This window comes from Stegostoma tigrinum, chromosome 13 (assembly GCF_030684315.1).
Source record: "Stegostoma tigrinum isolate sSteTig4 chromosome 13, sSteTig4.hap1, whole genome shotgun sequence".
Classification (NCBI taxonomy): Eukaryota; Metazoa; Chordata; class Chondrichthyes; order Orectolobiformes; family Stegostomatidae; genus Stegostoma; species Stegostoma tigrinum.
Genome location: NC_081366.1, coordinates 44,410,146 through 44,430,188, shown reverse-complemented (window position 1 = coordinate 44,430,188; position 20,043 = coordinate 44,410,146).

Here is a 20,043-nt window from a genome sequence, read left to right as displayed (position 1 = left end):
GCTTGCTGAGATTTTCCAGCAATTTCTATTTCTGTTTTTGATTTCCAACAGCTGCATTTTTTAAAACTTATAGTCTGAATGTTTTTTTTGCATCTAGCCACATAGATAAATGTGCAACTTATTTACTAGCATAAATTTTATAACCTAGGAATCAATATTCAATGATTGATTGATTTGTTCTTTGTTTGATTTGATGCATCAGATAACTGGCCAATAATCTCTGTGCCTGGGTGTTGATGCAGAGGCAAACAAACAGAGAAGCTGCTGATAGCTAGAACTGAAGCATGGTCAAAACAGTTTGAGTTTAAAACATCTGATAAGCTCAAATATAAAATGTTATTGTTCGCATGAGAATTCTTCTCACCCAGGCAGTGGTGGGAGTATGGAAATCACTATCTGAAAGAGTAATTGAGTCAGAAATTCTTGCAATATTATGCAGCATCTGGATAATCACTTGTGATGCCATAGCCCATAGGGCTAAATACCAAAAGCTTGAAATGAGCTAGTGTGTCCAAATCCTTGTTCAATGGACAAAATGGGCTGAATGGCCTCTCTAACTGCTGTTACCATCTATGAGTCTATTATGAACTTATTGAGGATTATGTTCACTAATCACCATTACACATGTCAAAGTCGTGGGGAAAAAATGCTGCAGGATTCTGAAATTTGGCTGTTAAACATATAGCCTGGTCAATTTCAAGTTAATGCTGTGCATAACTTTTGCAAAGGTTCTATCTAAAAACTTTGTATAGCAATTTTGAATATTATAATAATGTCAAATTTAAGATGGTTGGCTCATTCACCCATCTTAATCAGGTTCGAAGGATGTTCTACATATCTTGGATATTTTCAAGCATTTTTATCCCTTTTTTAAACCGTTTTAAATTTGTTTCAGTACTATTTTTATTGCTTTTATGCTCTTTTTTTAACAAAGAAAATGCCTTCGTAGTATTTGATATTTGCATGATAAATCAATGTTTTCAAATTCAAGAACAGATCAAATTGAAGCATTTAGAATGTTTCAGGAAAGGAAGAGCTGATAAATCAGATACCAAGTGTTTTTAGCAAGCAAACCTTCATGAGATCTCAAAGATCAAGTCTTGCGATTGCACAGATCCTTTACTGGCCAACAAACCGTTAAAGAAAATACAGGGCTTTGATTTGAAAGACTTGACGTACAATATTTATGTTTTGAAGTGGCACAATGTGAAAAAAGGCATACTGGGGTCAGCAACTTGGGCTGCCAGTAACTGCAATCGTGCCATCAATTTGGTTGCATGCCATGCCGTAACTAATTTACTACAATCATAAAACTGACACGAGCCCTGGGTCCAAACACAGACAATTGAAAATCAGCACAAATAACTGCCAATACACCTGCACAATAAGACTAGAATTTTCAGGGGTACTCAAGGTTACCTTCATACTTATTTGACTCTGTTCCTTTCATGTAAGCTTAGGGTTCCTCCATAATATTTGCTGATGTAACCTATGTGACTGGTGCATAGAGCATCAAGACCAATATATTTCATTTCCTTTCTCAATGAAAAGCAACTGCAGATTGACAAGACTCTCTGTCACATGCTACTACTTCTTCCAAAGTGCAGCAATCATTTGAGGGCAGTCACATGGACAATTTGTCAGCAGACAACCAATAATCATTCAGTTGTATGATCAGTTACAGATTGTAACTAATGGCACAACTGAGTAATATTAGACCAAAAACACTTTGAATGCGTTTACATTAATTATGTTAGTTGTAAGTAGCAAATTGACTGCTTGTTGTCCGGGAGCATGCTGATACATCTTGAGCAAAAACTGTAAGGTCTTGTGAGGACTTGGTATCTGTCAGATTGGAACAGGTTGGAAGGTGCTTACCATGGAAATTGCCTTCGATATGCCATCTTCTAATGCTTCCATTCTCATGCTGTCATACTGGCTAAAGTATTGACCATGACAGAGTCTTCTGCTTGGCAAGTTCAATTGCTAGCATGTAGAATAAGCACCTGCCAATGTCTACTCTCAAGTGTTACACAAAAGCCCTTGACTTCATCAGATGTCTTACAGAAGGTTCAATAAAATGTCAACTTTTCATGGAAGCAGAATTAGGAAGTTCTACAAGATTAATTCAGCGATTATAACTAAAGATCTCCAGCCTTCTCTTTGTGTCTCTGCATTAGAGCATTTACCAATGAAGCATGTAAATAGTTAATCTGGAATGAGATGTCAATTTAAAATGCTTCTGAAGCAACATAATTGATAAATTATTAAGTTTTTTTTGTTTTAATGGAATATCATTACCATTATTAGTATCATAACCATTTACTGTATCTACTTTTGATTTTAATCTTATGATCATTTATCAAAAACTTTAAATGTTACAAATAACATCATGCTAGTTTGTATAAATATGCCATAAATAAATCTTAAAAACTTTCTATAATTTTTTTTAAAGCTGCTTGAAGATTTTTCATATCTGTCGCTAATAGCAACATAATTGCATGCTTTAATCTTGTGTAAATAATAGCTTCAGCAGAAAAAAATAAATCACATAATTGCTGATTTCTTTTATTCTCTTGGATAAATATGCAAAACATTTAAGCCATTAGAGCAGTCAATTTTTATAAATGCATTCTCTGAACTTAAAAGCTACTCAAAAGTAATTTGCATTCATACATTAAAAATTAGATTTGCAAAGATATTTTCAATATTAGTTGTTTCGCTTTGGTTTGTAAAGCTGGTGTTTTAGTTTATGACTTAAGACCAATTTAGTGGGTTTTTTTTACTGAAATATCACCTACTGTTATGACATTTAAAGTAGCCTTTGACTATATTGTTCAGAAATATTACATTCTGCAGGGTTTGCTGAACAGCCCAGTTTGTCAGATTTTGCAACAGATTTCACTTCAAGACTATTTTCAAGTTCTACGTTTTATTGATTTTGAAGGTTGAATTTTGAGTAAAGAGTTTTTTTTTTACTTTCAAAGAGTTATTAAATAGTTATTTCAGAGCCACACATGTTCCATACTGGTTTACAGTCACAATAATGAAACTCTGAAGGGAAAGCAGATTGTGAGCTGTACAAATCTTTTGAATTCAGTTTTGCTGTTGATACCTTAGCAGGTTCGGGGTGTCAATCGTGCACTGATCTATAGTTATAACACATTGTGGGGCTGGAGGAACGCAGCAGGCCAGGCACCATCAGAGGAGCAGCAATGTTGACGTTTTGGGTGGAGACCCTGCTTCAAGTAGTGAGTAAGTGTTTATGCACCCATTCCTCCATTATCCATGGTGAATTTTCTGAGGTGATCTTTGGCTTTTCACCTTATTAATTACACAGCCAAGCTGTCGGTGTATTTCTTGGGGATCGTGAGTGGGTGCCAGGCCAGATGTGCTCAGTACTTTCAGTTGAACTCCATGGGCTGCCTACTGAGAAGCAGCCTGGATCTTATTGTCAAAATCTCTATGACTAACTGTGACTGGTCCCTAGGCTGACATGTCAGGGAATGACTGGCATGACTGACCACACGTCAACATCTGATGTCTCAACAGCACACTGACTGCTATGCTTGTATTACCAGACAGCTTGAACTTGACCTTGAAATCTGGCTGTGACCAAATTCCAAGACTGCATGGATACAGACCCCTGGACTCCCGTAGGGCCAAGTGCCTGAATGACATGGCCAATTCTTTAGACTGCAATTGATGATCACCTCAACTGATTGTGGCAGTTCTATTGATTCATTATAGTTTCACTTTCAACATATTAAGGACTCTTTCGCTTTGACTTTCAAACATAGATATTTGCTTCAGACACTTGCAGTGCGTTTGGCGAGATCATGTTTGTGTGGTGGAGAATAGACTAAATTAGCACGCAGTTGGAGGGATAGTATAGAAGGGACAAGTTTAGATTATTGAGGCATTGGGATTTATTCTGTGGTTGATAGGACCTGTAGATGTCGGACAAGACGCACTCAGCAGAGTAAGGACCAGTACCTTTGCAGTGGGCATTCAATAGTACATTAGGGATGGCTTAAGTAGAGAGGTAGGGGGCAATCCTGAATGAGGAGACAAGGGTGAAGGATTCCAAGATACATTTTTCTATCTTTCAATTATAAAGTAGAAGTGGAAGGCTGAGGAGACAAAGGTGAGCGGCAAATAAGGCAGAAGCACAAACAAAATATGTAAAAATGTTGAAAAGACAAGTCTAAATTTATTATACTTGAATGCAAAGCACTCACAATAAAGCAGACAAATTAACAGTAAAAACAGTTGAGAACAGGTGCATTATGTTTAATATTATGGAGACATAGTTTTGGGTGATCAAGGCTAGGATATGAATATTCAAGGAAGTTCAATCTTTAGGAAGTACAAGTAAAACAGAAAAGTTGGGGCCTGCATTGTTAGTGAAAGGTGAAATCAGTGCAATACTGAGAAAGTATGTTTGCGCAGAAAACCAAATACCGAATCTGTTTTTTTTTGCAGAACTACAAAGTGTCAAGGAACAGAACACATTATTGGGAGTTGTCTGGAGGCCTACAAACAGTAGTGATAAGGTAGGTGTCATTAAACAGGAAATTAGAGGTGCATGCAACAAGCTTATTGCAGTCGTCATGTGTGATTATAATTTCAGTTAGACTGGGAAAATCACACTTGCAGTGGAAATGTGGCAGCTGAATTCCTTGAGAGTGTGTAAGATGCTTTTTGGAGCCAAAACATTGAAGAGTCATCTGGGGGAAGGTTATCCTAGATTTGATTTGGTGCAATGAGAAGATAATAATGAATAATCTTGTTATGCAAGACCCTTTTGGGCTAGGCGACCATAGCATGACAGAATTGTTAATTGAGATAGAAATTCAAGTATTCCAGTCTAAAATGAGGGTCTGAAATCTCAACTAAGAAAACTACAAAATTATGAGGGATGAGTTGGTTAGGGCACATCCATAATATATATGGCTGTGGATAGTGTTTGTTTATGTCACGTTGTTTTAACAAAACTTTCTAACCTTTGATCAGCTGATTGACGTTTTTACGTGACTCTGGGGAAGAGCATCAGAGGATTTAGCAGATGCTTTAGAAAAAGATGAAGCCTATCATCTTTCCAATCACCCATGCACTTATCAGGTATTAGGGTCTGTTTGAACGCATACCAGGAATGATGCTGATGACGTTGATTCTTTCAGCTACTTTCAGCCAGGTCTGCCTTTCAATGCCCTTGAAAAGCATATACAGCCCCTGACGAACAGTAAAGCATTCCTGCCCTGGCTTCCTCCAATCCTTGTTTTTTCAGCTGAATGGCCCCATTTATCGTTAATTGAAAAGTCATTGACTTGAAATGTTTACTTCTTTTCTCTAACTCTAAATGCTGCTGACCAGCTGAGCATATTTTCTTTTTAATTACTCTCCTTCACTTGGTCTGAGAACAATGAGCTACCTATATTCACAGGCAGGAAAGATTATGTAAGGTCAGCATTTTTTTTGATGGGCATATTCATAGATTTTTTTTCTTGTGACAGTCCACAATGTGCCAGATTTATTGAATCAAATTTCTCCAACTTAGAATATTTAATGTTTGCGTTTCACTCTCAGTTTCAGGCCCAATAATTAACCAATATACACTCCTTAATCTTTCCCTCCTTGTACTTGGGCTTTAACAGTTGCTACTTACTATTCAGCATATTTATCATTATTATGACAACTGATTTACAGAGATTGAATGCAGTAAATTAGACTTTTTTATTTCATAGCAACGCAGGATTTAAATTAACTTATTTTGGGGTCAAATGCTGTATGTTCACCCGTTTTTCTCTTAAAAACTAAATCAAGTGTTCTTCATGTTTTATTCATCTTTGTACTGCTATATGTAGCTTCCTGTACATACAAATACAACATACTACATGCCTGACTGATATTCCGAGATTAGCTGTCAGCATAATTATTCACATACTCAGAATTATGTGGTAATAGTTTGCAATTGCTGAAATATATCTGAGAGTCATAGTCATTGAGGTCTACTGCATGTAAACAGGTCCTTTGACCTAACTTGCCCGTGCTGCCCAGCTTTCACAAATTAAACTAGGCCCATTTGCCTGAGTTTCGTCCATATCCCTCCTCACCTATCCTATTCGTGTACCTGTCTAAATGTATCTTAAATGATGAAATTGCACTTGCTTCCACCACTACCTCTGGCAGCCTGTTCCAGCCACACTCAACTCTCTGTGTGTGAGAAAACTTCCCCTCTGGACCCTTTTGTATCTCTCCTTTCTCACCTTAAACCCATGCATTCTCGTTTTTGACTCCCCTTCTACGGGGAAAATCTATCTGCTGCCTACCTTATCCATGTGTCTCATGATTGTATAAGAGAATAAGGTCATAATAAGGTCACCCCTCAGTCTCCTAGGCTCCAGGGAAAAAAGTCCCAGGCTACCCAACCTCCTTATAACTCAAGCCTTCCATTCCTGGTAGCACCCCAGTAATACCTTTTCTGCACTCTTTCTAGTTTGTTGTGAACTGCTGATGCAATTTCCATGTCAACTAAATTCATAAACCACATTACTCACTTATGGTTTAAGCCAAAATGGATGGCACACTTGCATGTGCATATAAATTAATGCACAGGGCTCTGTTTTTGCTGACAATAAACCAAACACATCTATATATATTATACCAATTTCAATGCAGTAAGATAGTTTACAACCATCATACAGTTCATTTCTCAGGGCAGAGTTAATCTACCTTTTCTTAAAAAAAAAACTGGCAGTGAACTGACAGTCATTATTAACTGGTGCTTGCTCTATGGTAACATCTCTACCAATCAGAGCCCACTTGCCAACCAATCAGCACTATCCTGTCAAACTGAATAAATGTTTTCTCTTTCTTTTGGCATTTTTTAAGAATTAGCCTGATGAGTTCATGACAATTCCATTTACATTTTTTTTTGGGCATTTTTTTTTGTCGCAGCAGCAACACTCAACTTCTGTACTACCAAATGGCTATATTACTTTTCATTGGTAGGTTACTTCAGCAAAATCCTGGATTTGTGATTAGTGAAGGTTTATTGATCAAAGCTCTGTCATTCTGGGGAAGGGCTTGAAATACATTTCCATTACTCCGTCCTCGCTCTGTACTTGAGTCAAAGTTTTTAATGTCACTTTTTTGTTATATTCAGTGAGGTTTCACAACATTTTTCTTAAAACAGGCAATTTGTTTCTTCTTTTAGATTTGGCTTTAGTGGAGTTTAACAATTTATTCTGTTTCATATCTCTTCAAATCATATAAGTGCACTTTATTCTGGATATCATTATATTCAATAGACCCAGAAGGTGCATACATTTCCGAAAACACAAGATGCCATTTATGATGATACATTCTAGATTTTGGATAAATATAAAATCAAATATCTGGTTTAGTATTGTCACTGTCTAATATTAGCAGTACATTTTTCTTTGCTTTTCACCAGTGAGAATTTATGGTCCTTTTGGGAAACTTATTGAGTTACAAACATAAACATCTATTTTTTTAAAATCTCCTATTTGCTCTAGTTTGTTGAGTGGGGAAAAGATATTTCTGCAACAGATCAGTTACACTCTTGTACAGCTAGTGGATTACCAACTGATATCACACAGCAGCAAGCTAACCAGGCAAAGATCTCAGGCAGTGCATTGTCTCTTTGATTTTTGTAACTTAACCATCATTGTACATCCTTTTAACAGTTTATTGGAACCCTCAAGCTTTGTTGTTTCCTACGTCACTTGTTGGCAAGCATCTTCTACTTTTTTTTTCTAAAAGACCTGTCTAATAATATTCTGAAAACAAAGATTGGCTTGAAATAAAGAAAATAGTGTGATTTCATGGTCTTTTTCACATTGAAAGTTACTATTAAAGATGTGATTAGGTCTGAAACATGAACAATGACCAATTTCAAGAGCCATTCTCTTCAACGTATGCCCGAAAATCATCTAATAAGCTTGGGCTGTTTTACAAGTGTTTAAATACAGGAATTAGGCCTCTACTTGCATATATGCATATGTAATGGGGAGGGTTTCTTATGCTTACCCCCCCACCCCCCCCCACCCCTGCCGCCCCACCTCCATTCCAAAAGTGCTGTAATTTTTATGAACTTGGGCAGGAAATTGGCAAGTGTACCCAGGCTCATTCTAATTAAGATTCTTTGACAATTAACAAAATGATTTCTTTGAGGAAATTCTATCCTCATACTTGCAATCCAAGGGTTAATGAAATGATACCAATGGCAGACTGCATTGACTCAGTTTATATACAACCATTGGAGATGTGTTAACAGATCAATGAAGAGCTTTATTTTTCAACTGATTCAATTATTTGAATTCTTAGCCCATCTTCTATGGTATCTTGGCTCTGTCAAGATAGCAAAGGTAAATTCTGCAGAGTGGTTGCCAGACATCTAAACAGTTTTAAAGCTGGAAGAACTGCATCTCATTTTCTGCATGGGGACCCTATAGCCTTCAGGATTCAACATTGGCTTTAGTAATTTTAAGGCCTAAGCACCACTTCCTGTCTCCTTACCATAATCTCCACACACCAGGCCTTGTCATTACTTGGGGTACTTTCATAAACAACCCCCATTATTAGTCAGTAATAGCCCCCATTAGCAGCTATTGGTTCTCCCAAGCTGGCCTTTACCACCCATTTGTCTGCCCACCTGTTTTTCTCTATCTCTGGGATTTTCCAGCAATTTCTGATTTTGATTCTGGTTCCAGCACCTCCAGTTCTTGATACTTTTAGTTCTGAAGTCAAAGCTGTCTTAGTTAGAATGTGCAGTGTTATGGAATCATGAATGTTTAGGCCTCAGCTTACCTTCAGCTGCAATGCTTATCTGGTTGCTGTTTTTCCTTCTGAAGGTGTTTAATATAGCAGCAAGTTTTAAAACAAATCTATTTCATGATATTAGATTGTAACTGATGCAAAGTATTCTTGATCAGTTTTGATTTGGTATCATATCTTAGGTTCCAGACTAAAATAAGTAACTAAATGATCCTACAACCAAAAGCTCAGGTCAGTAGTTCTGCCATATTCATCTGGGAATGATGACAAACAATTATACAACTCTCTCAAGGAGGCGATTTCACAGATATCCAAGCACATCAGTGCAAAAGATGAGTTGTGTACATTTGCAACAATCCTTAGCCTGAAGTGCCAAGCTGATGATCAATCTGAGCCTCCTCCACAGATCCCCAATATCGCAGACATCAGTTTTCAGCTAATTCAAATTGCTATTAAGGAAAGCAGATGGTATTGGATACTGCAAAGCCTATGGGCCCTGACAACATTCTGGCAGTAGTACTAAAGACTTGTGCTCCAGAGCTTGAGTCACACATAACCAAGGTCTTACAGTACAGCTGCACCATTAACATCTACCCGTCAATGTAAACAATTGCCCAGTATATCCTATACACTAAAAAGGTGGACAGTTCCACCCTAGCAGTCTACTCATGACTATCATTTGAAGTGATGTTATAACAGTGCTATCCAGCAGTGCTTATTTAGCAATTACTTGTTCACTGATATCTGGTTTGTGTTCTGCCAAGGCCACTCATCCCCTGACCTCATGACAGTCTTGGGTGAATAAATGAGTCATATTCCACAGGTGAGGAGAGAGTGACCCTTGACATCAAGGCTGCTTTAGATCGAGTTTGGCATCCACAAGCCCCAGCAGAACTGGTGTCATGAGAAAGCAAGGAAAGTCTCCATGGGTTGGAGTCATATTTGACACAAAGAAAGATGGGGTGGTTGTTGGATATCAGTCATTTCTGCTCCATACCACGCTACAGGAGTTCCTCAAGGTAGTGTCTTATACCAATCATCTTCAGTTGCTTGATCAATGACCTTCCGTCTATCTTAAGATCAGAGTGGAATTGTTCACCGATGACTTCACAATCTTCAGACATTGAAACAGTTCATGCGCAAATGCAACATATCTAGGAAATATTCAGGCTTTGGCTGAAAAGTCGTAAGTCAAATTTGCACCATACAAATGTCAGGAAATGACATCTCCAAAAAAGAATTTAACCATCTCCTCTTCAACATCTGGGGAAGCCCATTGACTGGAAATTGAACTGGATTAGTTTATATAAATACAGTGGCTATAAGAGCAGGTCAGAGATTAGAAATCCAACAGCAAATCCCTCACCTCCTCACTCCTCAAAGCCTGTCCACTTCTTAGAAGGCAGAATTCAGGAGTGTAAATGAATAAACACCACTTGCCTGGAGTGCAGCTCCAATAATGTTCAAAATGTTTGAGACCATTTGGGACAAAGCAGCCCATTTGTTTGGCATCACATCCACAAACATCCAGCCCCTTTGCCACCAGCACTCAGTAACAGCAATGTAAACCATTTACAAAATGCATTACAGATATTCACCAAAGCTCCTCAGACAGCGCCTCCCTTACCCACAACCATTAACAGAATAACTGATACATGGGAAAACCCCCACTTTCATGTTCCCCTCCAAGCCACTCACCTCCTGACCTGGAAATATGTCACTCTTCTTTCGGTGTTGTTGAATCAAAATTCCAAAGCTCCTTCCCCAATGGCATTGTTGGTCTACATACTCCAAATGAATTGCAATGTTTCGAGAACGCACTCACTAACACCTTCTTCAGGGCAACTAGGGATGGGCATTAAATGCTGACCCAGTCAGTGACACCCACATCCCACGAATGAATAAAAGGATCTGCTTCCTGTTGTAGATAATTTGTGCATGCTTCAGATGAAAACAAGTGCCTGCCTTTGTGATTGAAAGCTTGATTGTAATTTGAAGACAGCTGCTGAGCAAATATTACTGAAGTAAATTCTCATTTGGAACTCTGCGACCTTGGGACAGATCTATTATTATCATCCAGGATACCTGAGAATAGTGGGATTGATCAACAGTTACAAATGGTGGAAGGATTTGGGGCACATCGTAATTATAGATACAAGCTACTTAAACCTGATTTCTGTGTTATTTTACGGCCCTGCTTTGTGTCCCAGTTACAAATTTGTCACTGAAAATGCACAGAAAATCCTAGGCTCCTCAATGCATCCAGTTTTTAAAACTGTTATTGTAATGCGATTCATTTTAAAGGAGCCACCGATTATGCCTTTTGTGATTTGGTATAATTAGTCCATGGAAATAATACCACAGGTAGATGTGTTCTATTGAGTCAGATAGCTTATGTTTATTCACAACACTATTTACATGGCTGTGACAGCACACACTTTACCGTTCTTTATTTGTACTGTTGTTCCTGTCCATTACATAACTGACTGACTGAAGACATTTTACTGACTTTATGACTCAGCGAACATGACTGCAGATGAGGTAAGGGCATTAATACTGAAGGGTCACATACGGTGATGTTTCGTGACTGTATTAAGGGTACGGGCCTCTCTGTTGGAATCTGCATAAAATAGCATATGTGCGATAGTTGCAGAGATAGTAGGAACTGCCGATTCTGAAGAATCTGAGATAACATGGTATGTGTGGTTGTTTCCTAACATAAACGCTTATGTGTCTGAGTCATCATCCCTTGTGACAGGTAGTTGGTAATATACAGTTCAGAAATGTCATTTGACTTCTTCACATGTCTTGACCATGACATATTGCAATACCAGATTACCTAGGCTGGATATAACAATCTTGCATTTTTCATCAATCCTATCTGTTTGGACTCCTTTGCTTTGTCCTGGTTTAAATTGAGAAAATTGTCTATATGTCCACTGATCGCATTGTCGTGCTATTTTGTCCCTTGCTTCCAACATTACATCATGCATATGTGCTTGGTAGGTGAGAGTATAGGAAGGAAGAACGATGTGGATCTGACTCCAAAGCACGAGAGCTGTCAACGAGGGTAAACAGTTGCCTGGATGAGTAGCATGTAGATTTAACATAGCTATCAGAAAATCTTGTCAAGTTACTTTACATTTGATGATTCTATATTTTACTGTTTGAATACTGCATTCTGTGACATTGTTCAACTGAGCATAGTGAGGAAAAGAGGAAATACTTTGAACACCCCATTTCTTGCACATGGCTTGGTCAGACGACATTTGTTGACGTACGTTGAGGATATTGTCTTTGCCTGTCAAGATATCAACAAGCATTACACTAGTGGTATCATTAAATTGATGAAAGGAAATTTGGTGAAATTGTGAGTCATTAAAATGTAATGTAGTCCTTGGACATAAATATCATTTGAAACATTACACCAATTACTTGGAAGGAATCTTAGCCATAAGGAGCCGTAAAAATCTCTACAGTGTGGAAATGAGCCATTCTGCCCAACAAGTCCACACTGCCCCTCCAAAGAGCATCCCACCCAGACTCATTCCCCTACCCCTGCATTTCCCATGTCTAACCCATCTAATCTAGACATCCCTGAATTTTGTGTGGAAGGATAGCTTCTTACGATTATTGCAGTTGTTGGGGTTAACAAGTTTGATAAAACTTGACGAATTGATAGATGAGCTAACAAGCTGTAGAGCCAGATGAACACAGCTGGCCAAGCAGCATCAGAGGAGCAGGAAAGCTGAAGTTTCAGCCTAGACCCTTCTTCAGAAATGGGGGAGGGGGAGGAGTTTCTGAAATAAATAGGGAGACAGGTTTGAGGCGGATAGAAGACAGATAAAGGAGAAGATAGGTGGAGAGGAGACACACAGGCCAAAGAGGCGGGGTTGGAGCCAGTAAAGGTGAGTGTAGGTGGGGAGTTAGAGAGGGGATATGTTACTCCAGGGAGGACGGACACGTCGAGGGGCAGGATGAGGCTAGTAGGTAGGAGATGGGGGTGGGGCTTGAGGTGGGAGGAAGGACAGGTTAGGGATGCGGGGACAAGCTGGACTAGTTTTGGGATGCGATTGAGGGAGGGGAGATTTTGATACTTGTGAAGTCCACATTAGTACCATTGGGCTGCAGGGTTCCCTAGCAACTTATGAGGTGCTTTCCTGCACCCTTCGGGTGGCATCATTGTAGCACTGCAGGCGGCCCAGGATGGACATGTCATCTGAGGAATGGGAGGGGGAGTTGAAATGGTGTGCGACTGGGAGGTGTAGTTGTTTAGTGCTCACTGAATGTAGTTCTAATTGATAAATGCCCTGATTTATACCAGGCCAATCTCTTTTTTTTATTTAGGCACATATAATCTTTTGTATGTACTCCAGCATGCGTTGACTTAGGACTTGCAAAGCTACAACTGTTTACCTTTAACAGCTACAGACTAATAAATAAAGTGGCTCCAACAGCAGGTCAGGGGGTCAGAATACTTAAGTGAGTAACTCACTTCCTGGCTCCATAAAGCTTATCCACCATCTGTAGGGCACAAATCAGGAGTGTGATGGAAAAATCTTCTAGCGAGTTTTGAGAAGATTTGTAGCTCAGGTTGAGGTTCTGGATGTGAGTTTGCTCGCTGAGCTGGAAGGTTAGTTTTCAGACGTTTCGTCACCATTCTAGGTAACATCATCAGTGAGCTTCCGACGAAGCGCTGGTGTTATGTCCCGCTTTTTATTTATCTGGTTAGGTTTCCTTGGGTTGGTAAAATCTTCATTTGTCTGGAAGAGTGTGCCTCCAGCAACACACAGGAAGCATAACACCATCCAGGACAAGACAGCCACCTGATTGGCAGAGCATCCATAAACATCCATCCCTTCCACCAGCAACATGCAATATCAACAGAGTACCAGTTAGAAGACTCACTGCAAAAATTCACCAAGGCTCCTTCTACAGCAACTTCCAAACCCATGGCCACTAACATCTGAAAGAACAATGTAAACAAATACATGGGAACATCACCACCTGCAGTTTTCCCTCCAAATCACTCACCATCCATTTTGGAAATGTATTGTTGTTCCTTCACTATCACTGGGCCAAAGTACTGGTACGTTTTGCTAACAGCATCTAAAGCAAATAGACTGCAGTGATTCAAGAAAGCAATTCACCCCCTACTTCAACAGAAAAGTGGGTACAGACAGTGAAGGCAATATTTCAAATATTCAAAATGAGTAAATGCCTACTGTAAAGAAAAATTCTAAGAGCAGAAACTACATTCTGTGGTTGACGAAAGAAGCTAAGGAGAGCATCAGACTTAATAAAAAGTGTGTAATTGTGCAAAGGTGAGTGGTAATTGGGAAGAATATAAATAAATGAGTGACTGCAAGTTAATCAAGAGAAAGAAATTGGAGTGTAGCAGGAAGCTGGCTTCAAACGTACAAAAAAGGGACAGCAAAGAGTTTCTACAGGTATCTCAAAAAGAAGAAATTGAATCATGAGTGCTAATTCCCAAGTAAGGGAGAATGAGGAATTTATAATTGATGATAAGAAAATGGTGAAAGAAATGAACAAATATTTTGTTTTTGTTTTCCATATAGAGAACACAAGAGATGATCCTGGTACTAGTTGTAGAGGGAGGTGATGGCCTACTGGCATTAATGTTGGCCTGTTAAGGCAGCATTAACAAGCCATGGCAGATGATGGAATTTGAATTCAATAAAAATCTGGAATGACGAGCCTAACGATGGCCATGAAACAGTTGTCAAGGAAAATGCCCATCTGGTTCACTGATGTCTTTTTAAGGAAGGAAACTGCTATTCTTACCTGGTCTGGCCTACATTTAACCCCAGACCCACAGCAATGTGGTTGACTATTAACTGCCTTCTAGGCAGTTAGGGATGGGCAATAAATGCTGACATAGCCCGTGACAAACTCATTCCATGAATGTTTGTTTGTTTTTAAAAATCAGGGTTTGTAAGGTAGAGGAGAACTTAATGAAATTACAATCATATAGGAATCAGTATTGAGCTGCAGGATAGCGTTTTTTTTCAGAATCTGATGATGTCATCCTAAAAGAGTTGGCTAATGAGATTTATTGGTACTGCAAGATAATAAAATGTGAGGCTGGATGAACACAGCAGGCCAAGCAGCATCTCCGGAGCACAAAAGCTGACGTTTCGGGCCTAGACCCTTCATCAGAGAGGGGGATGGGGTGAGGGTTCTGGAATAAATAGTGAGAGAGGGGGAGGTGGACCGAAGATAGAGAGAAAAGAAGATAGGTGGAGAGAGTATAGGTGGGGAGGTAGGGAGGGGATAGGTCAGTCCAGGGAAGACGGACAGATCAAGGAGGTGGGATGAGGTTAGTAGGTAGATGGGGGTGCGGCTTGGGGTGGGAGGAAGGGATGGGTGAGAGGAAGAACCGGTGAGGGAGGCAGAGACAGGTTGGACTGGTTTTGGGATGCAGTGGGTGGTGGGGAAGAGCTGGGCTGGTTGTGTGGTGCAGTGGGGGGAGGGGACGAACTGGGCTGGTTTAGGGATGTAGTTGGGGAAGGGGAGATTTTGAAACTGGTGAAGTCCACTTTGATAACATTAGGCTGCAGGGTTCCCAGGCGGAATATGAGTTGCTGTTCCTGCAACCTTTGGGTGGCATCATAGTGGCACTGCAGGAGGCCCATGATGGACATGTCATCTAAAGAATGAGAGGGGGAGTGGAAATGGTTTGCGACTGGGAGGTGCAGTTGTTTGTTGCGAACTGAGCGGAGATGTTCTGCAAAGTGATCTTCACCCTCTTTATTGGTACTGCAGTTTTTTTAAAAAATCACTAAATTCTGGGAAGGTTCGATCAGAATAAAATGTAACAAATATAGCCTCTCTTTTGAAGGGGGATAGAGGCAGAAAACAGGAAACTACAAGTAAGTTAGCCCAATGATAGGAAGGTGTGAAAGTTGATCATTAAAGAAGTTTATAGCTGAGCATTTAGAATAATTCAATGTAACTGGAAAGAGCATGAATTTTTTTAAAGCCAATTTGTTGGAGTTTTTTTGAAGAGTTACATTCAGGTCACTTGTGGTAAAGTGATAGCGTCCTACTTCTGATCTACTAGCTTAGGATTATGTTCGGTGTGGACTGGTTGGAGCAACGGGTCTGTTTTTATGCTGTATGACTCTGAGGCCCAGGTTCAAATCCAATCGCTGTAGAGGTGTGTAATAAAATCTCTGAACATTTTGATTTAAAAATATCTGAAGAAGTAATGCTGCCTCTGGAAAAGGGGGTACCTTTTGATGTCCTGTACAAGGTTAAAGACAAAGTGTTTCGTAAAAGGCTATGATGTGAAGTATAAGTATGTGGTGCAGCGGTAACCTAGTAGAATGGATTAAAGATTGGCTAGCTGGCAATAAAAATGCAATGAATATGTATAAGAAAATGTTTTTCTGATTAACAGGTTGTGATGAGAGGAGTCCGATAAACATTTGTGCTCGGGCCTTTGTTTTCTTTTCATTTATACCAATGACTCAGGTAAGGAAAGTATTGATGAAATCGCTAAATTTGCAGATGATGCAAAGAAAGCTTACACAAAGTGTTGTGATGGGAATGTGGAATTAGAAACACAAAAGAATCAGCCGTGATCTTATTGAATGGCGCAGCAGTCTCGAGGGCCCAAATAGCCTGTTTCTGCTGCTAATTCATATGTTTGTGAGGAAGAATTAGAACACTAGCCATCAACTAATCAATAAATAAATTAATAAGCAATTCACTGTTTACCAACAAATTTTTTAAAAATGAATAGATTGTTTGTTCTCAACAAATAAATAAACTAAAGGAACTAGCTGCTCTAAGTCATTAACAATTCTGGTGACTATGACAGAAAAGTAATTAATTTAGAAATAAGCACCAATGGATTAATAATTAATAGAACATCTGCCATCAGAAAATTAAAAATAGCACATGAGAATGGCAGGTAGCAAGAACTTAAATAATGTGCAAAACATACTAATGTGTACTTTTTAATGCATTCACAGGATGTAGGAATTTGTAGTTAAGCTGACATTTATCATCCAGCCTAGTCATCTGAATTGTTATTGAACTCTTGCATTCAATCATTGCAGCAGATTAATACAACTGAATGGCTTTCTAGGACACCTTAGAGGACAGTAAAGTGTCAACCACATTGGTCTCAGACTGGAGCTGCATTCAGAATGTACCAGTAAGTTCTACAGATTTCTTTTTTCCCCTGGAGGATTTTAGTTCACTGATGGGATTTCATGACATACAATTACTTCATTATCATTTTTCCAGACATGAACATTTTTATTTGCCGATTTTTAACAAACTAAATTAAAATTCTAAACTGCCATTGTGGTACTGGTTAACTTTCAACCACACTCAGAAATACCATGCGTTTGTGGCTTATCAGTTCTGAGTTCACCGGATCATCATGGTCAAACCAATCTTGGTGTTTCTTAGTTAAGTGACTGACCAAGTTTTTCACAGTCATTGATGATGGTGGCCTTGTGGGTGGAGCAAAGGCTGTTGGAATCCTGCGACTCTGCTGTTGTGCGTTGTTAGGCTTATGGAGAGCAGTTGGTTGTACGAGGTGATATTTTCAGTGCCTCGTTGTTGAATGTCTTGCGGCACTACTTCTGTTGTCTCCATTTTGGCAGGGCTATATTTATGTTGATCCTGGACTGGATCAGATGTTGGTCTGTCCAGCAGTTGATGGTCCCTGTCATGGCACAGCTGATTCTAACACCTCTCCAATCCCTCACTCTGACCGTGATGTCATCAAGGAGGTGTCAGTGTTTGGAGCCCCGGTGTTGCCACATTGTCTCATACTTGTCCCCTTGGTGGAGCAGTGTATTGGTGATGAAGAGGCTGTGTTTGTGGCATTTGGTCAGGAGCAATGTCCTGTTAGAGTTTTGCCTCCCTACTCTCTCTTTCTTGAGTACATTGTCCCAAAGGTCTGCACTTCTGGTGTTGAAGTTGCCGAGGACAATTAGATTGTCCACTACAGGGACCCGTGAGAGAGATTCATCAAACGTGGAGTAGAATTTGCTGATGTCTTCAGCAGCTGCATCAAGCATTGGCGCATCTGCATTGAATACTGATACACACTGGCTCTGAGCAAAGGAAGAGAAAAGGCAGACCTACAGGTGACTGAAGGCTAAGATCCAACAATGATCCAGTGACATAAAGAACATATAGTGGATGGTGAAAGCACTGGACACCTAACGAATGGCTGAAAACCATGATATGCAGGGTTTCTTCTGTGCTGTCAAGACCGCCTACAGACCAAGCATCCAAGGCCCCACCCTGCAGTTGGCCAAAGGACAGGGTCACTTTTAGCAAAGGTAAAGAAGCCATCAAACAATGTTGGGTGGGGGTGTGTGAGATCATTTCAGAGACCTCCTTAACTCGGGCTATGTTGATCCTTGACCGCATCCCACAGCAGACTACATGCCACAAGCTCAGCAACGCTCCAGTCCTGCACAAATTAGAGAAGGCCACCTGCCAGCTCAAGAATAACAAGGCTGCTGCGCCAGAAGGTATCCGCGCTGAGGCATTGAAGTGCAGAGGCAAAGGGCTCCTGCTGCAGCCACACACCCTTGTCTGCCTTACCTGGAAGGAGGCGAGCATCCTGGCAGAGCTCCGAGATGCCACAGCCATGAACATTTTCAAAAAAAATTGGACTGCGGCAACTGCAGGGGAATCTCTTTGCTGTTGACAGTTGGAAAAGTCATCACCAAGATCCTCCTCAACTGTTTCCTCACTGTGGCTAAGGAACCTCTTCCAGAATCACAGCATGGCTTTCGGCCATGGAGGGGCACAATGGGCATGATTTTCACCCCGGGGCATCTGCAGGAGAAATGCAGAGAAAAGAACATCCCCCTGTACATGGCCTTCTTCAACATTACAAATGCCACCGACACCATCAACTGGGAAGCATTATGGAGCGTCCTTCTCCACTTTGGCTGCACTACAAAGTTTGTCACCTTCCTTCACCTGCTCCAAAATGACATTGAAGTTGTGATAATGACAATTGGTTCCACCACCAAACTATTCCCCATTCCCACTGGTGCCTAGCAGGGCTGCATCATACCCCAACACTGTTCTTAATTTACCTCGCTCCAGTGCTTTACCTCACTGCCAACAAGCTCTTCACTTGAGTGGAGCTAACTTACAGAACCTGTGAAAAATTATTCAACCTCCGCTACCTTCAAGCCAAAACCAAAGTCACCCCAGCCAGTATCATTGAGCTGCAGTACGCAGATGATGCTTATGTATGCACATTCTCAGAGGGTGTACTCCATACCATCATTAGTATCTTTATGGATGCCTATGAGAGCATGGGTGTCACACTGAATATCTGCACGATAAAGGCCCTCCACCAACCTGGCCCAGCACTGCACAGTGAACCCCTGATGATATTGATGCACGAGGAGGCCTTAGAAAATGCTGGTCACTTGCAATACCAAGTAGAGCGTGCTGTTGACCGTGACAGATATTGATAAACAGATCCAGCACTGCCTCCCATCTGCTGATGCAGCCTTTGGCCTCCTGAGGACAACAACATCAGGTCTGGCACTAAAGTCGTGGCCTACTGAGCTGTGGTGGTTCCTGCCCTGCTGTATGGCTCTGAGCTGTGGACTGCGTACAGCAGACACCTCAATGCACTGGAGCAGTACCACCAATGTGGCCTGCGCAAGATCTGGTGATTCCACTGGGGACTGAGGTACCAAAACCAATGTCCGTGATCAAGCCAATATCCCTAGCATTGAGGCACTGACCACCCTTGATTGGCTACAATGGGCTGCGCGTATCGTCCACATGACTGACACGAAACTTCCTGAGCAGGTGCTGTACTCACAACTTTCTAGATGCCAGGTGAGCCCCAGGTGGCCAGAGGAAGCACTTTGGGGGTTGGGGGGTACCCTCAAGGCCTCACTGGCGGCTTTCCCACAGCCACCCAGAAATCACTGGTCCAAAACTATCCACAGTGGAGGAGGGACATTCGGGAAGGCTTGAAGTACCTCCGGACTTTGTGTAGGGATAAAGCAGAAACCAGGCAAAAACAACATAAGGAGTGCACATCCACAACAATACCACCAGCCGTCCTCTTCCACCACCAACTTTTGCCCTAAGTGTGACAGATTCTATGGCACTGCCACATATGACCCACTTTCAGAGGCGAACAGAATTATTCACGTGGTTTTTGTATGCTTGTGATTGCTCATCATATTTGCTTATTTTTCTTCCATTTAA